Genomic DNA, 18217 nt, shown 5'->3' with positions numbered 1-18217 from the left:
TAAAAATAATAATTTCAAACAATAATTTTAAAACAATGTTTAAAATTTTGGGAAAAAATTTTTAAAAAAATTAAAATACTAAAAAATAAGTTAAATAAATATTTTTACCTAAAAATATTGGATCGAAGTCCAGTACTAATTTTATAAGAAGGCCCTTTATTTTAAAAAATTAGTTTTCTTTCAAATGACTCTATTATGCTTTATAATGATGGTAAGAAAAGATCTTTTGTTTTTCTTTACCTTTTATATTTACCAGGGACCGTAATGATTATAAGTTTTATCCAAAAACTCAATCTTTAATGATTATTTTTTGAGTTTATTTATTAATCCAAAAATAATCGTTATTTTTTGAGTTTTTTGTAAAACTCTAAAAGTAATGATTATTTTTTGAGTTGTATTTCAACTCTAGAAATAATGATTATTTTTTGAGTATTATTTTCCGCTTGACAAATAACGCTTACTTTTTGATTTTTATTTTCTGATTGAAAAATAAAACTTATTCCTTGAGTTTTATTTTTTGATCAAAAAATAAAACTCGAAGTCCAATTTCTTTGAATTTAAGAGGTTTGGCTTTAAAAGCGGTTAGCAAATGTACTAAGTAGACCACGGCCAACACATTAAGGGCACTTTTAATTTTATACAATAACCGGAAACCGCCAAAAACCAAGAAAAAATTCTCTGCCTAAAACTTACATATAATGAAGCCAAATCAGGTGTTATGCGTTCGAAAAGCAGAAAGGTGGCCAACTTTAAGAATGACTGACCCAGGGTGGTAAGATTATAGACATCATCTACTTTTGAAAATATAATTAATAATTTAATAATTTTAGGATTTATTTTTAAGGCAGAAATAAATTCCAGAAAACATAGTCAAAAATCTTAAAAACATACAGCTGCGGTCAAAATAGTAGTAGTGTTGCCGCCCTGTGTTTTTAAAAGTTTGATGTTGTAACTTTTTTTATCCAATTAGTCTAATAGTAAAATTATAATCAATACAATATTACCAGGAAAAGATCAATTACAACAACAAACTTTAAAATAACCAGGGCGGCAACACTACTACTATTTTGACCGCAGCTGTATACTTTTATGTTTTTTGACTATGTTTTCTAGAATTTGTTTCTGCTTTAAACAAATTATTCTAAGTATGGAGTTCGAAAGATAAAGAGTGTATCTTTTAAAAAACTTATACATCGAATCAAACTATGCATCCTTTTGCCTCTGAGATTTCTGGAAAGTTGGCCAATTTCAGCATTTTTCGAACTTTGAGGTCCTTTTGCTAAGAATCCTTGCGTCGGGGAACTTTTCGGAAAACGCAGTTTAGGTAAATTTAAAAAACACTAAAAATGCTGCACAGTGTAATCGATGTTGAAAAAAAGATGATCTTTTACAGAATTTGCGCTTTTTATATCATATAATAAAGTGTCTTTGGTGACGCCATTTTACCAGTATTTAGCTACATGGCCATCATCTATTTAAAAATTTGCGATTTTTTGTTTATGTTTGTGTTCCTCTCTGGATTTAAGAGTTTATCGGCAACACCTAAGATTCTTTATCATATAAGAATACAAACCCCGAATTCTTTAGAAACATTTAAGAACAGTGAATCACCTTAGCTTCTTTTTGTGTGTTGGCATTAGGAAGAATATTAGATTTCTTTAAGTAACCATGTTTAGATGCCTTGCATGGTCTGCGGTGTCACTACCGATCGCTAGGATCGCTCTTAGATGCCCATTTTAATTTGGCACACGACTGCAGCGTTACTTAATGTTTTGCTCTACTTGCTTAAGACGAGTACTTTGTCTTTGTTTTTGGCGGTTCCCGGTAATTGTACAAACTTAAAAATATCCTTAATTTGTTGGCCGTGGTCTACTTAGTATATTTGCTAACCACTTTCACAGCCTAACCTCTTGAATTCAAAGAAATTAGACTTCGAGTTTTATTTTCTGATCAAAAAATAAAACTCAAGGAATAAGTTTTATTTTTCAATTAGAAAATAAAAATCAAAAAGTAAGCGTTATTTGTCAAGCGGAAAATAATACTCAAAAAATAATCATTATTTCTAGAGTTGAAATAAACTCAAAAAATAATCATTACTTTTAGAGTTTTATAAAAAACTCAAAAAATAACGATTATCCTTCGAGTTTTAAATAAAAATTGGAAAAATAAAAATTAAGCCGGATATTGAAACTATGGTGCTTAAAAAGTGTACTGGTATAGTTCTTTTTTTTCTAGGATTGTTCTTTGACCATGATTTTTTTATTAAAAAAAAAATTAATAATGATTATTTACGGTCCCTGATATTTACTCACATACTGGAAACTTTTTACCTTATTATTTCTCAGTGCACTCTCCTCTATAAGCTTTCCCCAGAGACTTATACTTTTGCGAAATTGCAGCACTTCTTTTGGGCGGGTGGTGCCCTGCCCGAGCGGATGACCCTTAGTCCCAGGCATTAAGCAATCAAACGTTTGATTTTCATTTATCGTGTAATCAAGCGTAAAAATAGCTTCGTGACCAAAGTGACTCATCATCGTCATCCTGTCATGTGTGCACGTGTGTGCGAGTGCGAGATCCTTTGGTCCTGCTGACCACTTATGGCTGGTGTTGATGACATTACGACCATTTGATTGCCCCACATGCAAGCCACCATCACCATCCATCATCAGAGGACGAAAAATCTTAGGTCTGGCCTGAAAAACCACTCCTGATAACAGCTAACGTTCCTATACGTAGCACGTTAATTGGAATCTCTACACAGCGGGAGTTTCACTCCAATGTGTGAAGCAATCCCAGTGCCGGCAATTAACCCATTAGTGCACACCCGTTCTATTACCTTTCTGGCTTTTAACCTTTTCCGCTTCATTGGTATATTCAAAAAGCTGCGCATCGAATTAATTGTAATTAAAAACAAGAGAGAACGCTATAGTCGGGTGCCCCGACTATCAGATACCCGTTACTCAGCTAAAGGGAGTGCGAAAGAGATGGAGAAAAACTTTGATCCGCCGTAACTTTTTAACGAATGGTCCGATTTAAAAAATTTCTTCTACATTTCGATAGGTATTGATAAACACAATAAAACTGCATTTTTACTTTTCCAAAATATTGAAATTTTTAAAATCGTATATATGCGATTGTGGGCGTTAGAGGGGGCGTGGCACCCTTTTGAAACAAACTTGCGCTGCGTAGGAACTCCTAGAATCTGCATGCAAAATGTCAATCTTCTAGCTTTTATAGTTTCCGAGATCTCAGCGTTCATACGGACAGACGGACAGACAGACAGACAGACAGACGGACAGACGGACAGACGGACATGGCTAGATCGACTCGGCTAGTGATCCTGATCAAGAATATATATACTTTATGGGGTCGGAAACGCTTCCTTCTACCTGTTACATACTTTTGCACGAATACAATATACCCTTTTACTCTACGAGTAACGGGTATAATTAAAACGAATTTAACATTTTTAATTATGCAATTTGCTTTTCATAATAATTAAAACAAATGTTGGCCCCATTCCAATAACAAATGCCAATGAATGCGCACACAAATGGGCCAACAAGCTACCCGCCATCTACCCCTCTCTCTCGCTCACCACATTCCCTTCTCTTTCGCTCACCATCAATGTGTCGCACCAACCATGAAAATGATAACAAGCCAAATGTGCGATGAAATTCGCCGTGGAAACGTTGGGAAATGTTTGGAAAACGGAGTTGGAATGGGGGAAGGGGGTTTGCTATCATCAGTTCGGCACAAGGACGCTCCATATTCCCGCGTGTGTGTGTGTTTTGTGAAAGGTGGTTTGAAGGGTGGTTGCCTGGCGTCTAATGAGTTTATTCCCAATTAGCCGCATTTAAAATTTAAAATCTTTGCCAAAATGTCGGTGGCAACACAAACAACAAGCATATGGAATGTCAAAAATGATACTAGGAAAACTGACGAAAACTGAGACTTTAAAGGGGAAAGATTTTTGTGGATTCAATGTATATTAATAAACCTGCTTTCTATTAATATTAAAAGCATCAATACTATAATATTAATATTTCACTTTATTTGAGGGTAAACCAACAACAGTTTAGTATTTTTTTTTTTAAGTTTCCCTAAAGGCAGAGTTATCTCTATCAAACAATTCAATTTAAAAATCGAGAAAGTATTGAACATATTAATTTCATATATCAATGACCAATAATAAAAATAAAATACACCACTTTAATCAAGACACATTTCGCCTAGATTATTACCACACCTATCCTTCAAAACCACAAAACTTTAGCTATTAAATGTGGTTCAAGTTACCGCAACGAAATAAGTGTAAGTTCCGGCCGCAAAGGACCAACTTAAACCAAATTTACACTCGTAGAAAATTGGTTTCAAAACTGTCATAAAACTGCAAATGGCAAAGGACGATTGCTGGCCAAATGCAATATACAAATGCAATATGTGTGTGTGGGGGTTCCTTAAACGCTGCACTTTGCCGACAACAATTTCATTTGTCGACAGTCGCGAAGCTCTGAATTCCTAAAGTCCGAGGACATCGATTCTCGATTGTTGTTGGTGGTCCTGCAGGCAGGACTCTTGGCCATATGTGTGTCATTTTGACCCACTGAAGCACCTCCCAACCACCCCCTTTTGCACACCCATGGTCATGCCGTTTTAGTGAAATTGCACAAAATTGTTTTCCGTTTCGTTTCATTGGGTTCGGTTCGCTTCTTTCATTGGAAATGTGCATTTAAAATTTATTGCAGTCACAAGCACAAAATTAACTGCATATGGGGTAGTGGGAGTGCTGACAATTGAAATAACAATTTGCTGGGGAAATGAAGTCGCCCAGGATTTCGATAGAATTTGCAGCTGACCAACATTTTGTAAACATTTTAGCTTGCCCCAAGAGAATTTCGACTGTAAATTGTAGAAGACTCCATTTGTTGATGTCTGCAATTATCGTGTTTCGAAAATCAAGTGAAAGTAAAGCCATTTCTGGCTATATTCCCTTCGTCACCATCATTAGCAACTAATTCATCTGGCTCAGAGATTTAGAAATGTGGAAATGTGCTAAATCCCTCATTTGACATGCCCTTATCAAATCCTTTATCTTGGCAAAAAATTGTAAGACTTTCCGCCTTTGATTCCTTAGCCGCCGGCAAGTTTCCTGCTCTGACTCTTGATTACACAGCAGAAAACCCCTGACATCCGCACCACTTGACGTATACGTATTTAAGCTCACACCCGAAAGTCGAACGCATTGAAATGTGACTACCAGTCACATTCGCAGTCACCAGTCACAGTTCACTCCCACTCACGCGAAGGCAAACAACACCGCAGGGACCCATATATCAAAAATCAACAGCTGCAGAGATGAGGAAGAGAGTAGAAAATAAAAAAATATACGTGGAGGCTCCCCACTCACATGTGACAAAAGATAAACACAAGAAGAAACATTCTAAAATCAACAAAAAATACGTATATATATTCCATGGGGTTGGGTGGAAAAAACTTTCATGCTGGCGACATTTAAACATGGCAGCGAAGCCGATAAGAATGCAAATGAAACGACAAAGCAGCGTTTAGGGATGGGGAAAATAGGGAGGAAAATGGCTGGGAAAATGGGCGGAAAAAGGGGCGGGATGGCTTATAACCCCCTAAGGCGGCAGCAGCAGCTGGCATATGAGTGGAGCCAATCTTAATTGCGGTTCAAAGGGCAAGCGAGCTGCAAAAAAGTACAGGAAATAAAAATCTGAAGGCGAAAATGGAAATTCACATACAAAGTGGCAAATAAAAATAGGTTGAGATTGCATATGCATATTACCATGGTTGGAGAACAATTTTAAAGGACAAGGTCAAAAATTTAAATTATTGAATTTGGAACAATAATGTGAATTATACTTGAATATTTTGTCAAATATTGTAAATTCTTTAACCTAAATGTTATTAAAATTAATAAAAATATCAGTAAAATAAACCGATTAATATCTTTACATTTCTAAAAATAATGTGGATATTTTCTTTAACATTCTATGGAAAAGGTCAAAGAAACAACTTTTAAGATCTTTAGGTGATCTTTAATTTTTTAAATTTTTTCCAGGCCCTCACATAGCCCGTAATTCGGTTTAGTATTCTCTATAATCAATCGCAATTCACCCCAACCGCCGGCATAAAAAAGACAACAAAAGTCAACCGCCAAACGGATAGCAGATACAAATCCATCCGTTTACAAGTTACACCCGCTTAAGATACAATTTTCGCATTGTTAGAGATACAAGACTGACAGCAACAACAAAAAACAAAAAAGAATGCGGGTAAAATGTGACCAAAATGCTGAAAAGGGGCGCAGAAAAGCCGGGAAAAAGGGACAGGAAAAGCTGAAAAAGGAAGAGTCAAACAAGCGAAATGACACACTCAGCTGGAGACCCCACCTTAACCCACGAAATCATCCATCCCAACCCTTCAGCAACCCACTTTTACCTTCCGAAACCCTTGCCGTTGACAAAAAGTTTTTAACACGCATACGCCGCGTTGCCAGCGACGCCAACTTTGCGGCATTTCATTGCATACTTTCTGGCGCTCTAACGCTCTGTGTGGAACTGCGGTTGTGTGGGTGTGGGTGCCGCTTGTTATTTTTGCGCTCTTATGAATTATTCGAATTTTATGCGACAAATCACCTGCGAAATATAAATTCCTAGTGCCGTCGCCAGTGCCCTGGGGTTTGGGCTTCGTATTTTTGGCTGGATCTTTCCACTTCGAAATCCCCGAGCACGTTTCTGGTTGGCAAGTGCCACGTTACACCGTTAATCGTTCGTTAATCTGTCGTAAAATTTTCCCAACGACATCAGGTTAAGTGGATGTAGCTGACAATTGCCTTGCGACTGGCAAACTTTTTAATCGAAAAAAGATGTGACCCCCGCCGTTGGAGAAAAACCACCCACGTTGTTTTGTAATTAAGTGCGCGGGGCGTGCTGTGCTTTGAGTGACACTTTGGAGGGGGGTGGTTGAAAATCTTTAAATAGCAGAAGTTGTGCTCCAGGGCAAGACAGAACTCTTTGTAACCGAACACCGCAGATATGTATTCCTAAAAGCCAGAACTCTTCTCGGAATCAAAACAGAGATTCTTTCAGCTGCCTTGCAGTTTTCTTTGTCGATTGTCAAAGGCTTTGGGCCCCCGAAAAAATTAATTGCAGACAACAAATGGTGTGTGTAAGTCAAAGATAAACGTTCTCTACTTATGCAACACCTTTTTAAGAAGGGGAGGTACGGGATCACAGACAATTGTACAAGATGAACATTTGTCATTTGTACATCAAAAATTCAGGATAGGTACACTAGAAAAAATATATATTTTAGTAATCTATGTATCTTAAAAATGCTTCCTAAAATGTTGTTATTATTAAAAAAATTTATAATATATATTTTATTATGTTTAGTAAATTATATATTTTTTTATTTGTAGTAAATTATAGGAATTAATAAAAAAAGGAATAATAACAAGATTTATAATATTAGGGTAAATGTATAGTTAAGGGCTTATAAAATAATGTGTTGAAGTATATTATATATTTTTGTTGGTCACCGTTTAATTTAAAGTTTTTCCCAGTGCACTGAAATTAACAAAGAAACATCAAAATCATGCCATGAGCAGGCAGCTTGTTCTTTGGTCTTTAGTTCGTCTGGCATGTGCGGATATAGCTGTCGTCATTTTAAGCAACTCAAAAAACGCAGGGTGAGTGGAGGAAGGGGAAGGGGCGACGAAGACTCCAAGTAAATGCAACTTGAACGAAAAAATGTTCAACTGTCTCGTCATCATCCTCTGAACATACTTACCTCGTACGATATTCCATTTGAATTTTGATTGTCTGCGTAAGCCATGCAGCATTTATATAGTGCGATAGTACAAAGTATGTCTACGTCTTTGGCTCTGACTTCTTGCCAAGCTGTCACATTTGATACGCCCCTGAGAAAACTCCGGAGTTCGGGGAGCGAAACAAGTCTGAGACCCTGGCGATGGCGATGAAGTTGATGATGAAGGCGATGGCAACTAGCAGAAATTATTTCTTTGGTCTGTCATGCCAGCAGAATTTCTAAAGGGCACTGAGAAAATTAAAATATGTAGCTATCTGCATAGGTGTGCTGCACAAGTTAATTAAAAACGAAGCTTGTCTCTTTTCTTACAGCTTAAGAGTTTTAATAATATTTATTAAAAGTGGTAACAAAGAGGTACACGGACATTTTTAAAGTAAAACTTAATGAATAAAGAATTATTTTCTGATGTATAAAAATGAAGGTATAAATAAAAATTTCCGTAAACTTATTAAGTTTGGTATACAATCTAACATTAAATTAACTTTAAGATCCTAACTTTTCAGAATTATTTTTGCACCATAGAATTTTTCCCTGTGCATGCCAAACACGGAAAAGAATTAATGTTCTCTCGAATACAAAACGCAAACATAATTAAACTTGCCATGACCATTTTGCCACGAAAGTATCAGCACTCCGCGCTTCTTACATTTGCATACATAAAGCGAAATATCTGCATCTATATCTCAGGGGTCTGTGTCTGTGGCAGTACGAAAATAAAACCAAATTTGTCACATCGCCCAGACAGAGAAATAAAACCAAGTGGTGGAAAGGCAGGTCGTCATAATTCGCGACTAATGAAACACGCGAGACTTCATTGCCTGTTTGCTCCCTATGAATCCCCCTATATTGTATGGTATATGGTATAGTATGATATTGCCCCCACCATCTGACCTGCTGTCTTTGACATTTATGGCCGACAAACAGAACTTTTATAGCGCTGAAATTAGTGGCGAATTGTTGCTGTGTGTGGCAAGTTTGTCTGCCGACTACCGTAGTTCCCGAATATTGAGTCATAAAAACAAGGCTTGATTGGAAGGCGACGTGGGCGCAAAAGTTGTAAGGAGTCTGCGGGATAAGTGCAACTAATTTGAGATACAGTCGCAACTGTAGTTTATCTGCTGGCCTGTTTTAATGGCCAACTAATTGCATGCATCTGTGGGAGTGAGTGAGGATAAGGTTGGGGATTGGAGTTGGGGTCTGGGGTTGGGGTCACGGCGACTACACTCGAACCTGTGGCCAATTTTCGCACTTAATTATGAGCAACCCCAACTGCCAGGCGAGGCAAAACAAACAAAAACAAAGAATAACTGGAAGCTGCACAGAGAAAAAATATTCATAATTAAACATTTTGGGAAATTCAAATATTGTTAAAACTCCCAATTATTTTTCGTAAGGCAATTACATTTTTTCTAAAATTAAAAAAAATATATTTCAATACCTTTTAATAGCAGAATTTATTGTGCAGTTTTTAAGGGGGATATAAAACTATTTATGAAATGAAATACAAAAACTTAAAATAAATTTCTTCTAAATTTTTTAAAAACCCAATTTTGTTAAATGCTAGGTTTATAACTGAAACGTCTTTTATAGGCAATTGAGGGTATATATAATGGTAAGATATATTTTGAAAATTATCATACATATCATGTTATTGTTGAAATCGATAGCCAAGAAATCATATTCAAAACATAGCAATACTTTCGGTGTACGAGAATGAAAGCCCCAAACCCGAAATGTCTGGCCAAACAATAAGCGTAAATAAACTTGGCATATATGAAATAATTTCTAGCCCGCGGCAGCGTCGGCGTCTGCTTTAAAATGCATTTTCAATTTGGTTCGAAAAGACAGGAGGACTGAGAACGGTGGGTGGACAGCCCGGGTTTGTCGTCCTTTGTAAACTAATTTGCTTGGAAAATGGCAAACTCTCGTGTATATTGTGTACAACCCATCTCATATTGGCGGAAAAATGGGGAAAAAAGAACGGGGGGAACGCTTTGAGGCCTCTTTGCATAACAAATACACGGACACCAGCCCCGAACACTGAGTGCAAAATGTATGCAAACAATGTGAAAAATTCAAAAACAAGTAAGGAAACGTGGGGAGCGAACAAATGAGAGGCGAAAAAAAATAAAACTGGGAGCCGCAGCAATCAACAAGCAAACAACGAACAAAAAAAAGCGTACTGAAAAATGGAAAACGAAAAACAATTGCTCATTGTCTGAGCAATTATACACGCATTGCTGCGCCGTGGCAGTGGCAGCGCCAAATAAAAGGGACTCCGACCACCGGCAAAGGACTTGAAAAGGATATTGCACACAGACACTGAGGGACACTGAAAAGCGAGGAGCGAAAAGAGAGAAGCGACTTCCTTCCTTCCTTTTTGGCACATATGCGCCAGCTGAAAAGGATCTGACCAAACAAGCATTTTAATGAAAATGAACCAAATGGGCTGAGCCAAAGGGAATACTTATGGGGCTATAAAGAATTCCAGGACCACCGCAGGGCCGTCTTAAACACTTTATCCAACACCGCAATCAAGAATACGTCATTGTTCTTTTAACTTAATTTAATTACAAAAGAGTTTCTAGAATAATTAAACGACTTTTTTCAACCATTTTTATATCACATGTTTAATTGAAAAATTTATAAGAAGATCCTTTAGAGAACTATTATTTTGTAATAAGGTTCTCAGCAATAAGATTTAAACTATTTCCTGGAAAAGTTATTATGAGATTTCTTTGGTGATCCCACATTATTTTGGTTTTTTTTTAATATATTTAAACCTATAGGTTTTTTATCAGAGTGATCCCTTATCATTATACTCAAGGTGGTTAGATATTAAAACTATGAAGTAAAACAAGTTTTAATAATTCCTATTCTACCCCTTTTCCTCTCCTTAATGTTCTTGTATCTTAAAAGCTTTCTGCAATCTATAGTACAAAAAAAATCCCATTTAATTTCGTATCTCAAATAGCCCCGTAAAAATCCCCATTCGGCTATCATTGCCCTCGTATAAAATTTCAAAAGACAAAAGGAGACCAAGCGGAATCGAGTCAAAAGGGAAAATAAATATTTACCAGAAAGCAACAAAAATTAACATTTCTTTGTCAATTTGGGCCATTTGCCATTTGTTTCGGCAATATCTCCTGGCCTCCTTTCATAACTGGGCCAGCAATTTTTACTGACTCATTAAAATGTGGCAGTCAATTTGACAAAAAGAACCCCGGGTAATAACAGCATCCCCCCAGGAATGGGGAACACGAGAGAGATCCATTTGAAAAGAGAATAAAAAGTATTATGGGCGCTAAACTCATTTATAATTATAATGGACCTTTTACGAACGGTTTCTTTTGGCAACAGCTTTTTTTTTTGCTCCCCACCCAGAACCAACATCATAAAAGACAAATGAGCCGCAACCAAAAAGCAGCCGAAAAAGAAAAAAACAGCACAGAACAAAAGGGCATCATGGGAGAGGATCCATTGTCATTGTCTTGTGTGGTCAAAATCAGCTTGTATTGTATTCCCTTTCAAGTCATCTAATATTTTATGTATTTTCTGCAATGCAATGATGGGGCAAATCGGGCGGGGCTGTATAGGGGCGGCAAGAAAATGGCTACTTTTCTAAGCTTTTAATAATATCCTTTTTATGTCCACTAAATGAAGGATATAAAGTCAACACTTTGTACAATAAGGCGGTCAGCCAAGAGGGGAGACCAAAAGCTTTGCACATCTTCAACGCCTTTTTGTGCACTGAAAAAATGGGCCTAGCTTAAATAAAATAGTATAGATAAAAAGAAAAAGAAAATGAAAACATCTCTGTGATCATGATAAAATGTTTTAATGTAAAATACCTTTAAGCAACACCTTTTTCAAAAACCTTACTAAAAAAAAATTTTTTCATTTATAATAAAACCCTCAAATTAAGGACAATTAATTTATTGAAAGCTCTAAGCTGAGTTTCTCTTTGCTAATATAAATTATAAATACAACTTCGCTTATCATATGATTTTTTGTACATTTTTAATAAAACTTATAGTGCATTTTCTCAGTGTAGCAACTCCTTACGACAGTTTTTTGTCCCAGCCGCCGGCATAAAAACTTCGGACATCGTCTAGGTCCAGCCAGGATTGCTTCTTAGTCGCCTTCCATTCTTTTGGCCAAGTTTTGTTCGCTTAGTTTGCATAAGTTTGCCTGCCAGGCGCTTCCGGATAATGTGGTCGACAGCAACAACAACAACGGCAAGAGAAACATCCACAACAACATCACCGCGACGAACAACAAACAGCAAATAAGGAAATGGATCTGGCCAAAGCCAAAGTAGACATTTATATGGGCAAATCTTTGTGTGATTTCCGCTTCATTGGCGAAAGCTTTCTGGCGCCAAAGGGCCGTGTCACCCTCCTCATCCGTAGCATCCCTATATCCTATCCCCACCCCCATTTCCCACTTAATGTGTCCATCAATCTTTCGCTTGGTCCAACTTTAACTTGTTATTTGGCTACTTTAAGTCGGCCCAAAGCCAAATAAAATCAATCAATTGAAAGTAACAACAGAAATGGATTCAATAAAGTGAAGAGCTTCCATTTCCCTTATCCCTTTTTTTTGTTGTTTTGGAAGGGGCAATAGATCGATTTGGTCATGAGTCAGCAGTTTTGGTAATCGAAAGTTAAGTTAACGATAAGACGCACCTTTAATAAAATACAAAAAAAATATTATATTAAAGTTTTGTGCACAGGAGGTATAAATTAAATAAAAAATCGAGACAACCTTCAGATTTCCTTAATTTGTGACTTGCAATCTTAAGGAAAACTTCTTTGATTTCCTGTTCAATCATCTCCCATCACTTTCAATTCATCTCCTAAACCTTCACAGAGTTTTTCTGCCCTCCGTTTGGCAAAAATCCAGCAGCCAACGCCACTAGAGGAAAAAATTTCAATAAGCAATTAGATGGCAATTACTTGCAACAACTTTGGCTTGACTTCTGTTGAAGGGCGAAAGCAATTACTTGAAATTTATATGTGACTGCGGCGGCGGGATCCTGAAGAGAGCTCGAACTCCCTCAGCCAGAAGAGGAACTCTCGGGTAACATAATTGAAACGCTCAAGAGAACCCGGCGATTGGCATCGAGTGGGGGTTGGATAAACCTCCAACTTTCGGATGGATGGACAACTTGGTTGCCGGCCACATGAACCGCAGGAACAACAACAATGTATTACACATAAAGTTTTTGCCAGAGCAACGGGCAGTACACAGGAAACAAATATTTACTTTTTAAAGCCTTTCATATTAATAAAAATATTTATTATGTAAAACAAATTATAATACATTTAAGAATCAATAAAAATCTTTAGAATCAGTAAAAATAATATTTTAGCTATTTTTAACAGCCTTTCAATGTCTTGGAAATTAATTATGCGGTACTAACATTTTTAGAAATTTTAAAATAAATATGGGTAAATCAATAATATATTAGGAATATAAAATAAAATTTAGGTTTTTCCATAACAGTTATTTATTGAATGCAACGTTGGTAATTTTTCCTGTTTCTCACAGTGCACTATGAATGAGTTGGATAAGGGGCGGAAAAACTAATTGAGTTACATATTTGGTGCTGACATGCGGAGCAAAGTTTCTTTCTGTTCGGCTTGGTGGCCCAACCAAAACTTTACATTGTTTAATTTCGACAAATGTGGGAACACTCAAATGCGATTGCAACCCCAGACACTAATCTTTTGTTTGTCGCCGCTTTTCTTTCCCCTCCCCAAAGCTTTCCTTTTTCTTTTGTCGCAATGGCAATACCAATCCCAAGTAGTTTGCCTGTGTCTTAACATCTCTTAATCTCTGCTGCTTGTTTCAGAAAAACTTTCATTTGCACTACATACTCAGTTATACCCATATCCCATAACTGCGAATGGAGAAAGGCGAGGGTAAGTTCTGCTCTTTTCTCGTTTTCCTTCCGGCGGCGCCATCTTTAACTTTCATTAGTAACGAGTATGTGTAAATCTGTTTTTCCAGTCCTGGATCTAGGTTGCTTTATTTCTTTTTGCCAACTGAAAGTTATAAGTTTTTGTAATTGAGCTAAGGGAGAACGGGGCGTATTCGTAATATATGATGACATTACATTATCATTTGTCAGGCAGTCAGAAAAAACTTACGAACCAGCTAGAGATGGTTTGTCAGACGTTTGTCTGGATGTTAATGTCCTTTAAATGGTACAACTTTAATTATAACGAGCTGCCTAAGTGGGTATTACATGAGCAAAGTTGGTGTTATTTCTGTTACTATGCTAACGTCGCAGATTTGCTATTTAAGTGAGAGAAAAATGTGTAAGGACTATTATTTCTAAAGAGTAAGTAACATTTAAATTGTATAATTTGCAACTAATCAAATGTAATAATACCTATAAATAGCAAAGCAAATTGAATACAAATAAAATTTTTCTAAAGAGTAAGTAACACATATTATTCTTGTAAAATGTATTTACTATTTAGTAAATCAAGTAATCATTTCACGATCTTCAATATAAAAATCTCTAATTAAATAAACCAAAAATCCAATCACTGGCAAACAAAAATTCAAAAGTCTGACCACTGAATTAGTGTGCTACCAGCTTGTAACAGACATCGTTCTGCACATCTTTATTTCCATTTTCCTCGGCAATCTTACCCGTCGTCCTACCCACTCATTAGTATGCAACAATGTGTCCGCTTACATTAATTGGGCGTTGCAGCTGATTTGAATACGGGTAATCCAGGCAGTAAGATTGGAATGAAAACAACAAAAAAAGGAGGGAAAACCCCAGAAGGAGTGGAAAATATTTAGCCGGGCTAACCAAACTAACCGCAAGCAGCTGTCCGCCTGATGAACAGCGCTTTTAATTGCTGACTTCGTTTTATTTTCCCCCTGTTGACTTATGGAAATTGGCAGAGCCGACTACTTATATTGGTTAATGCCAAACACGCTGGCTGCATAATAACGAGCGGCTCATCAAGGATGCAGGGTGGGAAGTGGGGGGAAAAGTCGGGAAATGGAGGGGGATTGGAGCATGTGTCTATTTATTTTAATTAAGCACAGGTAAACCCTGCTCAACGTGGGCTCTCGGGCATGTGAGTTGTGTTTTGCTTTTGCGACACTTTGTTGCCATTTTTTGGCTGAATATTTTTCCTTATTACTGGATTCCGAGTTGCTTCATGTGTGAGTAAGGAAAACACCAAAGTGCGTAACACTAACGAATCACTAATTAATAAATTAGGACTACTACTATGGAATTTTGCCGTTGCCAGCACAATTATGCTGATTAATTTAGTAAAGCTCTTGGGGTTCCTAGAACTTTTACTTTGTCCGTATAAAACCTCATGCATTATTACTCTTAAAGTAATAATAAAGTTATTCGCGGAATTTTTCTATAAATAAATATAGGAAAGATGTAATTAATCTCGGCTTGTGTGTGCTTTGGGACTAATGTGTAATGTTTCGTTTTTTCGTTGTGTATTAAATAAATATAAAAAAAAATAAAAATGAAATATATAAAATGTAAGTAAATAAGTAGCAAAAATATTAAACCCGAAGAATTCAACTGTGTACAAAACTTAAATATTTTATAAGAAAAATTATAACAATTCTCCTAAAGAATCTCCACTTTAAATGAACTTTTAATGTGGCCAAGTGATTGTCTGAGAAGCCTACCCGAATTTAAATAATATTTCTTGGGCCCCATTTGAATTTGCATTTTCATCTTTTTAAATGCAATAATATAGCAATAAAACCATCAACTCTTGACACTTGGCAGTCATTTTCATTTCTGCAGGCAAATGATGTCATTAAAGGCACATGCTTATGGCATTTTGAAAGGCATTACGCATACGCCATGTAGAACGCAACAGCTGCGTTATGACAACGCAAATGCGTGTCTCCATCTCTGTCTCAATGTGTGTGTCTGTAAATTTAAGCGTGTGTGCGTATCCGTTGAGATTTTCCGCCAAACATTTTACGTGCAAATATTTTAAGCCTTTGCTGGAGAACATGGGAAAACCAGGGAGTGAAACAGACAAATCTCCACCCTCCGGCATTATTAGGCGCATATTTGTTGAGCAAGTGTAAGCAGACCATATAAACATATATCTCAGGCACACGCTCCAATACATATATATTTGTATACGTTTTCACATATGCGGGCCGACAGCTGGGACGGGAAAAAAAAACCCATCCCCATTTCGTCTTTTCCCTGCTGAACCAAAAAAACGTGACTGCGTCATCTTCAGTGACTTATTAAATATTTTCTTTTCCCCTTCTCTTTCCTTTAATTCATTTTTTTTGTTTACCTCGCCTTTGGTGACTTTAACTCGCATTTAATTGCCGCAACTTTTCAGTTAGACGTTTTCCTAATTAATTAAAAAACTTTGCAAAAGCAAAATGGCAACTCACCTAAAACGACAACCTCTCCTCGTCGTCCGGAAAACCCATTTTCGAGAATTCTGGCTCTGTTTTTGGTGGCCGAAAACTGTCCCAAAGTAAAAGTCATGCCACGTTGGAGTTGCCCGTAGTCAAATAAAAGATTTGCGGTTGCCAATGAATAAGTGAGCGGCTTTACCTAGCCAAAAGCGGCCGCAAAAGGTGACTTTGATTGGATGGTCGTGGGGCCAGCAATGGGTTAAGGGGCAAGTGAATTTCATGTCTCATTTGCGGGACAGTCAAAAGTGCGGCTAACCAAACCGCAGAGCTGAAAATGAGAGACTCCTCACGATAGAGTCCTCAACGGTGAAATTATAGAGGTATTCATAGGATTTTTGGTCAATTTTAAGCGAGGACTTGCATTAATATTTTTTCAAAATTTAAGGCTTTCAACGTATAAGTTTTCTATTATTCTTTGATACTAACATAAACTTCCTCGCACATTTTTACTTTAATCTTTTTCTGACACACCTGTATTTTCCTTTTTCCGAACCTAACATTTTATCCTCACAACAGAACTAAACTGTTTACAAAATATGTATCTTTTGTGGCCGGGACAAAAGAGGGAATTAGTTAGCATGCAAAAATAATCACGACATACGAAAAGCATAGAAACATATCCTTTCTTCCCCTGGCCAAAGTTATCTCGTCTATACATGTGCAGTTTTAAAACTTTGGATTGTCTGGAGTTGTAAATGTTTCATTTGTTTTGCTCTGTTTTCTGTTAGTATTTAAGTCTTTCTATTTTTTGTTTCTTTTTATTTTTTTTTTTTTGCCTAGCAAATATTACTTAACAGACATATCAAAGCTGATGGGATTTCGTCCTTTTTTTGCCTTCTAGTTCTTTGTTTTTAATGTGACGTTGCTAAGCGGCAGCAGCAGCGTATCAAATTTATAGGGCTTGCTGTGCTGTTTGTTTTGTCTTAGCACTGACTGTGATTGTTGTAGAAGCAGCGAGTACGCGGAAAGAAATAAATATATCAAATATGTCTAAAAAAGTATATATGAAAAAAAAAAAAATAGTTTGACTTGAAAAAAATTTGTTTTTTATTTATTTCAAATTTTAGAACGCAAAAAAAATGTTATGAACGAGGTTAAACAAAAAAACAATTTTTATAGCGCCCACAACGATAAAGAATAAACTTTTACGTAATTAAAAATAATATCTTTAAATTATTTAAAATGTTAAAAAATTAAAAATAATCTATAAAATATTTATTATTAAATATTAAATACATACTAAAAATGTATAGAATATAAGTAATGATCATATTAAATAAGTAAAACGTTAGTATCAAAAGAAATAATTAAAAATACACACACATAAGGTTTAGGAACTATAAATACCTTTTTGTGGTACTATTTTATTCCAGTGTAGAGTAGATGGATGGAGTGTATGTGTTTATCTTGTCGCCATCTGCTTTGCTACTGCTTTGTTCTGTTTAATTTTCTGCTTGCTTTTGCTTCCTGCAGCTGTTTGTCCTTTTCCCTGCCCTCCTTTTCCACCCACTTTTCCGCCCACTTCCTCTCTTTGTCTGTCCTTGCATTGTTTTCATTAATGTTATTATTCAACATTTCTGTGTTTACGTCATCCCATACGACGGTAGTTTCTAATTTGTATGCATAATTTACAGCACCACGGAGTTCGAGTGGAAGGATATGCACACATGTGTCCTAGTGTGGGTGGAAAATGGGTCGGGGAAACAATTTCCAATTGTCAACAGGCTTGTGTGTGAGCCGGAAAATGTATCTGTGAGTCTATCTGAGAATTGATGAGTTGATGCCTAAGTAAGTCGCTGACAAGTGGGAATTTCTAATCAAAAGAGCGAGGGATATCGATTAATTGGAGCTTAAACACTTAACGCCACTTGCATTGTGTGCAGACGGAAATATTTAATAGCCCAATGAA

At 36.4% G+C, this 18217-nt stretch overlaps 1 long non-coding RNA gene across 1 annotated transcript; it reads right to left on the bottom strand.

The window, feature by feature from the left end:
• Window positions 1-7564: 7564 nt before the first annotated feature.
• LOC138912275 (uncharacterized) lies at window positions 7565-17823 on the bottom strand. The gene is made up of 3 exons (XR_011417791.1): window positions 17656-17823; window positions 7819-8085; window positions 7565-7765 (listed from the first exon to the last, which is right to left on the bottom strand). It is a non-coding gene; the product is annotated as an uncharacterized lncRNA (long non-coding RNA).
• Window positions 17824-18217: the final 394 nt, after the last annotated feature.

This window comes from Drosophila takahashii, chromosome 2R (genome assembly GCF_030179915.1).
Source record: "Drosophila takahashii strain IR98-3 E-12201 chromosome 2R, DtakHiC1v2, whole genome shotgun sequence".
Classification (NCBI taxonomy): Eukaryota; Metazoa; Arthropoda; class Insecta; order Diptera; family Drosophilidae; genus Drosophila; species Drosophila takahashii.
Note: the sequence above shows the minus strand (reverse complement) of the source record. Positions and strands in the feature narration are given on the sequence as shown.